This window comes from Arachis ipaensis, chromosome B02 (genome assembly GCF_000816755.2).
Source record: "Arachis ipaensis cultivar K30076 chromosome B02, Araip1.1, whole genome shotgun sequence".
NCBI lineage: Eukaryota > Viridiplantae > Streptophyta > Magnoliopsida > Fabales > Fabaceae > Arachis > Arachis ipaensis.
The window spans coordinates 108872198-108880742 of NC_029786.2; positions in this window are offsets into that span (position 1 = coordinate 108872198).

The following is an 8545-nucleotide window of genomic DNA, read 5'->3' on the forward strand; positions in this document are numbered from 1 at the left end:
CCCCATCCCCCCCCCCCCCCCCCTTTTTTTCTGTAAAATTTTGAAAAGGGGCAACAAGGGATAAGGATATTACATTTCCCATGAATTTCTGAAGGTTTTTGGTGTTGTTGGCAAAACTGTACATAAGATGATAAGAACGATGGGGACAGTGACATACACCACAAACTTGGCAATCTCGAGAATCCCCCTCGGAAGTGCCCAGCAATGACATTGTTGCAGAAATTCTACTAGAAAATTGGCAAAAAACAGAATGGTGAAACCTGGGCCTGCTGTTGTAAGGCAAGAGACTTCAAATAATCAGATATAACAAAATTATAGCATCAGTTGATGCCTTTATCCTTTGTTTGAATATGATTAGCAACAAGACTATTTAAAATAAAATTCGAGCTGATATATAGCGCAGCTAAAGTTACGAAGAGCTATTAAATAAGAACGCCAGCCAGATCAGTAGAATAAAAAACATGAAAAAGCCAAGCACCTTAGTTGTACATACATTTATTATTCTCTGCGATTAGGGAGCAGATAATTTAGACGAAATAACTTAAGGCCTCTATTGTCTAAGGGATCAGATCACGAGTCACGACACCATTGAAACACATAATTTGGGATCAAGATCCTCTAAAATAAAAAAGTTGGCAAAGTAAGAAAGCTAAAAGTGGATCACTTTTAAATTAAGATAATGGGACATAAATTTCATAGAAGTTACAAAATTAATGGTGATGATTCCTTTTACTTTACCATTTTACCAACTTTTGATATCTAAATTCCATAATTTGCATCTCAATTCATCCTACACAACACGAATAGAGCAGCGCTCTTTCTCTCGGTCCCTCTCAGTTGCTAAATGGATGTAGCACGCACATGTATATCTGTATATGGCAGCTAATTCAGATTTAAGAATAAAAATCCGACCAACAAGTAGCGGAAGCTGACCTGCTGAGGGCGGTGGATGGAATCTGCAGACTGCAATCAAGGCAAAACAATAAACAAGAGGCCCTTGCAAGTGACACGTACGTCTTCATTCAACACTGACACTAGACAGTAGACACTATTAGTATTGTGGGCATTTGCTTTTGGATCTTGTGAAGGTATCAGAAACCTCTCAGGAACGAAGAAGGAAGAAGAAGTTGAGAGAGAAAGGAAGAAAACAGAGGATTCTAGAAGAGGGCTTTCATTATTGAAATTAAAAGAGTGCCTGAAAATCAATTCACTTACACAGACTTCATGTCTTATATAATAATTCTAATAGCTAATGAGAAACCAGCTAACTTCTAACAAAATAACTACTTTGCCAGCTCAGCTGATTAGCATAAGCATAAATATCATTTATCCCTAACATCCCCCCCTCAAACTGAGGAGGGTTGTGAAACCAGCCTCAGTTTGGTCCTGAAACGAACAAAGGCATCATGGGATAAGGGCTTTGTAAGTACATCGGCAATTTGATCAAAGGAAGGAATGTGCACAACATGAGCTTGCTGCTGAACAACCTTGTTTCGGACAAAGTGGAGATCAATCTTAAAGTGTTTCGACCTGCTGTAAAGAATGGGATTGCGACTCATCAACACAGTACTTTGATTATCACAAAATAAGGTGGGAGATGGATCTTGAGGAAAATGCATTTCAAAAAGGAGCTTTTGTAACCACATTGTATTGGTCATGGCATCAGCCAACGCTCTGTATTTCGCCTCGGTGCTGGACCTGGACGCTGAAACCTGCTTCCTACTAGACCAGCAGATGAGATTTGACCCCCAAAACACACAGTACCCAGTGGTGGATTTGCAGTCAACTGGATCTGCTGTCCAGTCAGAGTTACTGAATGCCAAAATTCGGAAGTCTTCACTCTTGTTGAACTCAAGTCCCATATCTGATGTGCCTGTCAGGTAGCGCAGAATGCGCTTCACAGCCTTCCAGTGCTGTTCGAGAGGAGTGTGGAGAAACTGGGAGACCTCGTTCACTGCAAAGGCAATGTCTGACCTTGTGATGGTGGCATATTGCAGTCCCCCTACAATAGACCTGTATAGTGAAGGCTCATCAAAAAAGCTCCAGATGTAGTTAGTTTGAGACTACTCATCATAGGAATGGGCATTGCTTTAGCACTCACCATATCTGCCTGCTTGAGCAAGTCCCTGATATACTTAGTTTGCTTGAGCATTAGGGAACCCGTGACCGTTCTCTCAGCTTCAATACCAAGAGAGAAACTCATTTCTCCCAAGTCCTTGTGAGTAAACACCTTATTCAGATTCACTATCAGTCTGTCTATTTCATTCGAAGCAGATCCAGTGACAAGAATGTCATCGACATATGCCAAGAGGTAAATGGTGGAGAGAGGGCTATGTTTGACAAGCAGACAAGGGTTGGAAGTGGTGCTGGTGAACCCAAACTGTTCCAAAGTGGTCTTCAGTTTTAAAAATCAGGCACGCAGAGCTTTTTTCAGGCCATACAACACCTTCTCAAGCTTGCACACAAGGTTGGAACCAAGGCTGTAGCCTTCAGGCTGTAACATATATACATTCTTAGACAAATCGCCATTGAGAAAGGCGTTGTTGAAGTCAAACTGACGTCCTCTTTCACTGCCTTGACAACGCCACTCCTAGAACTGCACGCACTGTAGCGGGTTTGGAAACTGGACTAAAATCCTCACCATAGTCAAGACCTTACCTTTGATGGAACCCTTTCGCCACCAGCCGCGCTTTATACTTCTGAATGCTCCCATCCGGATGCCGTTTAATGCGAAAGACCCAGCGACAGCCAATAGGCTCTCTTGCAGTTGCTGCATTAACTAAGGTCCAGGTCTTGCACTTCATAAGAGCAGCATATTCTTCATCCATTGCCGGCTTCCACTGGGGCGAGGCAAGGGCTTGAGACACAGAAGTTGGCTCTTCTTGTATAAGGTCTGGTGGTGAGCCGGTTAGCATAGAAGTGAACACTCCTGGCTTAAAAATACCGGCCCTGCTCCTGGTGACCATTGGATGAGTGTTGCCAGCCGGCACCACAGGGTCGGGAGCAGCAGTAGTAGAAGATTAAGCGGTAAACCCTGCATTACTCAAGGGAAACTCAGAAGAAGAATTAGAGATACAAATGTCAGCAGATAATGGACAAGAATCAGCATAAGTAGTATTGGCAATCGGGGCAGATGGAGAGGAATGGGCAGGGGCTACAGCGGTCAAGGCAGGATCACTTGATTGGGAAGAGGAAGCTGAAGAATTTGGTGTTACGACGGGTGGGGAGGCTGGACCCTGATTGAGGGAAGGTGGGGGAGGTGACGCAGGTGAGGTAGTAATGGTGATATGGATTAATGAAGGTGGATATGTGTGGGGCACAGAGGCTGGTAGCATTGAATGTTTGTTGAAGAACAGTGTTTGATAAGGGAACTCGGACTCATCAAAAATCACATGCCTTGACACAAAGATTTTTCCAGACGGGCAAAGACACCTATATCCTTTATGCTGGGGTGAATACCCAAGGAACAAACACTTGTGCGATTTAAAATCAAATTTGTGTGGCTGATAATGTTTGAGTTGAGGGAAACAGGCGCAACCAAATATTTTGAGGAACTTATAGTATGGGACTTGATTGTTGAGAAGTTCATATGGGGACTTGAACTGAGTGGAAGCAGATGGCAGTAGGTTAATGAGGTGTGTGGCAGTTAGGCACGCTTCATCCCAAAACTTTAGAGGCATGGATGCCTGGGATAAAAGGGTCAGGGCAGTTTCGGTCACATGTCTGTGTTTGCGCTTGGCCTTTCCATTTTGTTGATGTGTGTAGGGACAGTTGAGCCTGTGTTCAATTCCATTTTCAATCAGAAACTGTGTAAAAGAACGGGATGTATATTCCTTTCCGTTGTCTGTTTGGAGAGTTTTAATTTTACACCCAATTCGATTCTCCATCAGCAACTTATACTGAGTGAACGCCTGAAGGGCCGGACTTCGGTTGTGGAGCAGGTAAAGACAAGTGTATCGAGTTTTTGCATTAATGAAAATGATGTAATATCGAAATCCTGAACTGCTAATGATTGGGGCAGGACCCCATATGTCTGAAAACACTAAGTCTAGAGGGTTACTGTAAATTGTTTGAGAGTCTAAGAAAGGGAGATTGTGCAGTTTTCCTTGACAACAAGCATTGCATAAGGAATCAAATGATGAAAATTTGTTTTTATTTTTATTTACGCTACCAGCATTACAGAGTTGCAGCACGCGTTCAACAATTCTAGGGGAGGGGTGACCTAACCTCTTATGCCACAAATCAGATTCACTCATTGGCCTATCATTACAGACAGCAGTTGCAGCAGTAATATATCCTACATTTACAGATTTCGAACTCAGAGGACTGAGATTACAAACTCTATTTATTTGTAATGGGGGAGGGTGAACTGCTCCCGGAGTGCATTGCTTATTGTTACCCTGCCTAGGTGTTGCAGCTGAATGTGCCGCTTTTGCAAGCACTCCAACATTCTCAAAGTGATATAGTCCTCCTTTAAGATACCCCTTTAACAGTGTTTCCTTGGTCTCCTGGCATTTTACAATGCAGTTAAATGGATGGAATTCGAAGAACACATGATTGTCCAAAGTGAACTTGGCTACACTTATGAGGTTCTTTGTAATTGAAGGGACATGTAATAGATTCATAAGTTTGAAATATTGAAGGGCTGGACTCGGTAAATAAAATGGTTTTGCCAATACTATTTATGCTCATACCTTGGCCATTACCTGTTAGCACCTGATATGTGCCTTCATACTCTGAGCCCCGCAATAAGGTTGTTCGCATCAAAGGTCAGATGGTGAGATGCTCCAGTGTCCAGGTACCAAGCATTGTCGGTGAGAGGAGTCGATGAAGGTGCAGCAGTCAAGAACGCTTGAGCTTGAGGATGAACTTGTGGTTGGTGGAAGGAAGAGGAGGGAGGTGGTGGTGCATTGGTTGCAGCTCCATGAGGGTTTGGAAAGGCCTGGTCGAACCTGTGGTAGCACTCCCACACTGTATGTCCAAATTTGCCGCACAACTGACACTGTGGTCTGGAGTTTCCATAAAAACTCGCTCTTCCACCTCTGAAACTGCCTCGTCCTCTAAATCTTCCTCTAAAATTCTGACCTCTATTTTGAAACTGCTGCTGATGGTGAAAATTTGGCTGATATACAGGATAATTTGGCTGCTGCACAGAAGACTTCAGATCTGAACTCTGAGCTAGGTTAACTTGCATCGTTCCTAAAACAGTTTTCTTAAATCGTTCTACTAGCTCTTCTTGACTCACCAGTAGCGATTCTACCTCACTTTCAGTTATGTCATCAGCTCTAGCATTAATCATAGTGATAAACGCACTATAATCCTCATTTAACCCTTGCGACACAGCCTCAACAAATTCTTTATTTGAAATCGGGGCACCTAGGGCAGAGAGAGCATTTGTTACCTTCTTGAGTTTGGATATGTAATCTTCCACGGATCCTTGCAATTTGATGGTTTTGAGTTGAGTTTTGAGCTGTTTCACCTTCGACTTCAGCCGTTTTGCAAAGTACTCTTCCAATTTGTGCCATATCTCACACGTGAACTCGCAATTTGCTACCTGACTTGTGAAGCCTGGATCGATTGAGGCAAACAGCCACGACACTAAGAACTGATCATTCTGTTCCCAATCTAAGAACTCCTGAGTCTCAATTTCATCTTCACAATCTGCATCTGTTTTGTACCGCTTTGGTATTTTCTTCGGATCAAGGTGCTCTTTGAGTCGATTGGACTTGATGAATGCCAAAGCTTGACGCCTCCAAGGCACGAAGTTGTCTTCATCCATCTTGAATGAAATCGTGTTTATTTTTGCTCACGCATTTGAGGTTGCAGAAACTTGTGGTTTGTTTGGTGCAGCCATGGATCAGAAACCTTTCAGGAATGAAGAAGGAAGAAGAAGTTGAGAGTGAAAGGAAAAAAATAGAGGATTCTAGAAGAGGGCTTTCATTATTGAAATTGAAAGAGTGCCTGAAAATCAATTCACTTATATAGACTTCATGTCTTATATAGCAATTTTAATAGCTAATGAGAAACCAGCTAACTTCTAACAGAATAACTACTTTGCCAGCTCAGCTGATTAGCATAAGCATAACTATCATTTATCCCTAACAGATCTAATGACCAAACTATGACTTAAGTCCTTAGGTTGCATCCTATTCTCGGCCCATATATATTCAGCAGAGACAACTAATGTTCTAGCTCCATCTGGTTTCTAACCTTCGAAAATTAAAGAAGAAGGAAGAACATTGATATTCTATTATTATGGCTCTAGAAAAGTGCAACATTGATTTTTCTATTAGCATTGATAGGTGGGTATCGCTAGCAACGAGCTTGGCAATTGGTGACTATAGAGACTTGCTCGTGATTCTTGCCTCTTCAGTGGAGGAGAGTTAAGACATAGTCGCATAGGAATAGGTTTTTTGGTCAGAGGCATAGGAAAAGGTTGGGGACTAAGTTTTGCGATGAGTGGGCCTTTAGGGTTTGGGTTCCACTTGTAGGAATTGGCCCATGTTAAAAAAAACCTAACTTGTGCTTTAATTAGGGGAATTTTGAGGTGCTCCACATTTTCAGTGAAGCATAAGGTCTCATCATAACTAAGGAAAAATCGTTTATTGTGTTCTCCAAAAATGTGGAAAGGGATATAAGGAACAAAGTTCTGAGAACATGTGGTTATAGAGAAGTTCTATGTCTAGAAAGATACCCAGGAACCCATTTAACCAATAGCAAAAAGAACAAGGACAACTATGGTAACATCATTAAAAGGGTGCACAGTAGGCTAAAGGGCTGAAAAACCAATTATCTCTCTCTAACTGGTCGTATCACTCTTGCGTAGTCAGTTATTAACCTAGCTCTGAATTTCAATATACAGCATAAAAAAATTTCTCTTGGAGTGTGTAAAGAAATTGAAAAATGCCAAAAAATATTTATTTGAGGAGAAGAACAAAAAACTAGAAAAATTCATGCTATAAATTGGAAAATACTCTATCAGTCTATCGTCCTAAATTACAAGGAGGATTGGGATTTAAAAAGATAACAATCATGAATGAGGCATTTTTCATGAAATTGTTCTGGAAGATCATCACCCAGCCAGATGCACTATGGGCCCAAGTTCTTAAAAGCAAGTATGGAAGAGGTGAGAACCCCCTCCTTGAAATGATATCCAAAAGCACGGATTCGAAACTCTGGAAAAGTATCGCAGCTATTATAGAAACAGTGTAGAAGAATCTCAGAGTCTCGGTGGGCAATGGTAAACATACTTTGTTTTTGGTTCGATAAGTGGATGAAGAATGGGCCCCCTCTTTTCACTAGTGTGACGCAGAACATGAACCCAAGCATTTTACAGTGGAAAGTTGCTGACCTCACACTTGGAGAAGGGAGCTGGAACCAGACTCCAAAACTAGACAAAATCAGGAAGATAATAGCCATTCATCTCCCTAGTGAGGAACTTGCTAAAGATCGTCTACTTTAGGACTGACGCATGACGGTAATTTTTTCATATCCAGTGCGTACAAGTTGTTGGTAAATCAAGACCAAATTAGCTATCAAACCTGGAAAATAATTTGGAAATGGAAAAGAACACAAAAAATTAAAATCTCCATGTGGTTAGTTGTTCACAAAAGGCTCATGACATCAAATTGAAGAAATCGAATGCTTGGAGCCAACCCAAACTGTCATATGTACGCCCAAACCATCGAAACTATTCTTTATATATACCCTTAGGGATTACCCAGTTGCCTCTAGAATATGGTCACAACTCATAAATTCGGTACACATATTAGAATTCTTCAGAGCTCCCTTCAAGACTTGAATCCGCTGGAATCTAACTGTAGAAGTAGGTTCGAATTCCAAAACCCAATTAAAAATCATCTTTATGGTTACTTACTGGTGGCTATGGTTCTGGAGAAATAAAAAAATTTGTTTCCCTCTTCTTAGAAGGCCATTCAAAACAAAATGCATCATCATGGATTACATCCAAAGGTTGGATAAAACATCTAAAAAAAAAATCTCATCCAAAACATAAGAAAGAGGGAGATTCTAATAAGTTGGTCTCCTTCCCCTAAATCCTGGATAAAGATTAATGTGGATAGCACTTCCTGCGTAACTACTCAGTGGGCCGACTATAAAAGCATTATTCGAAATCATCAAGGAAGATGGCTAGCAGAATATGTGATGAACATTAGAATCTGTTCAGCTTTTAAAGTAGAACTTTGGGGCGTGCTCTAAAGACATAAAATAGCGTGGGATTTGAAATTTAAAAAAAAACTATTCTGTAGAACTTTTAGGATTTAATTTGTTATTAAAAACATCATTTTTTTAAACCGACTAAGAGATTGGCTAATGTTATTATTGTCCTTTAAAAACAAAGTGTGGTCCTTTTTTATAAATTTAATTTTGCTAAGCAATCAATTACAGGCGTAACTAATTACAATCAACTATTAAAAAAGTCTATTAAAAAAAATAGAATTAGGCCCTTTTTTTTAATTTTTTAAATAAATATAAATTTAAATTATCATGAGAAAATTAAAATTTAAAAAAAAATTTAAAATCTATA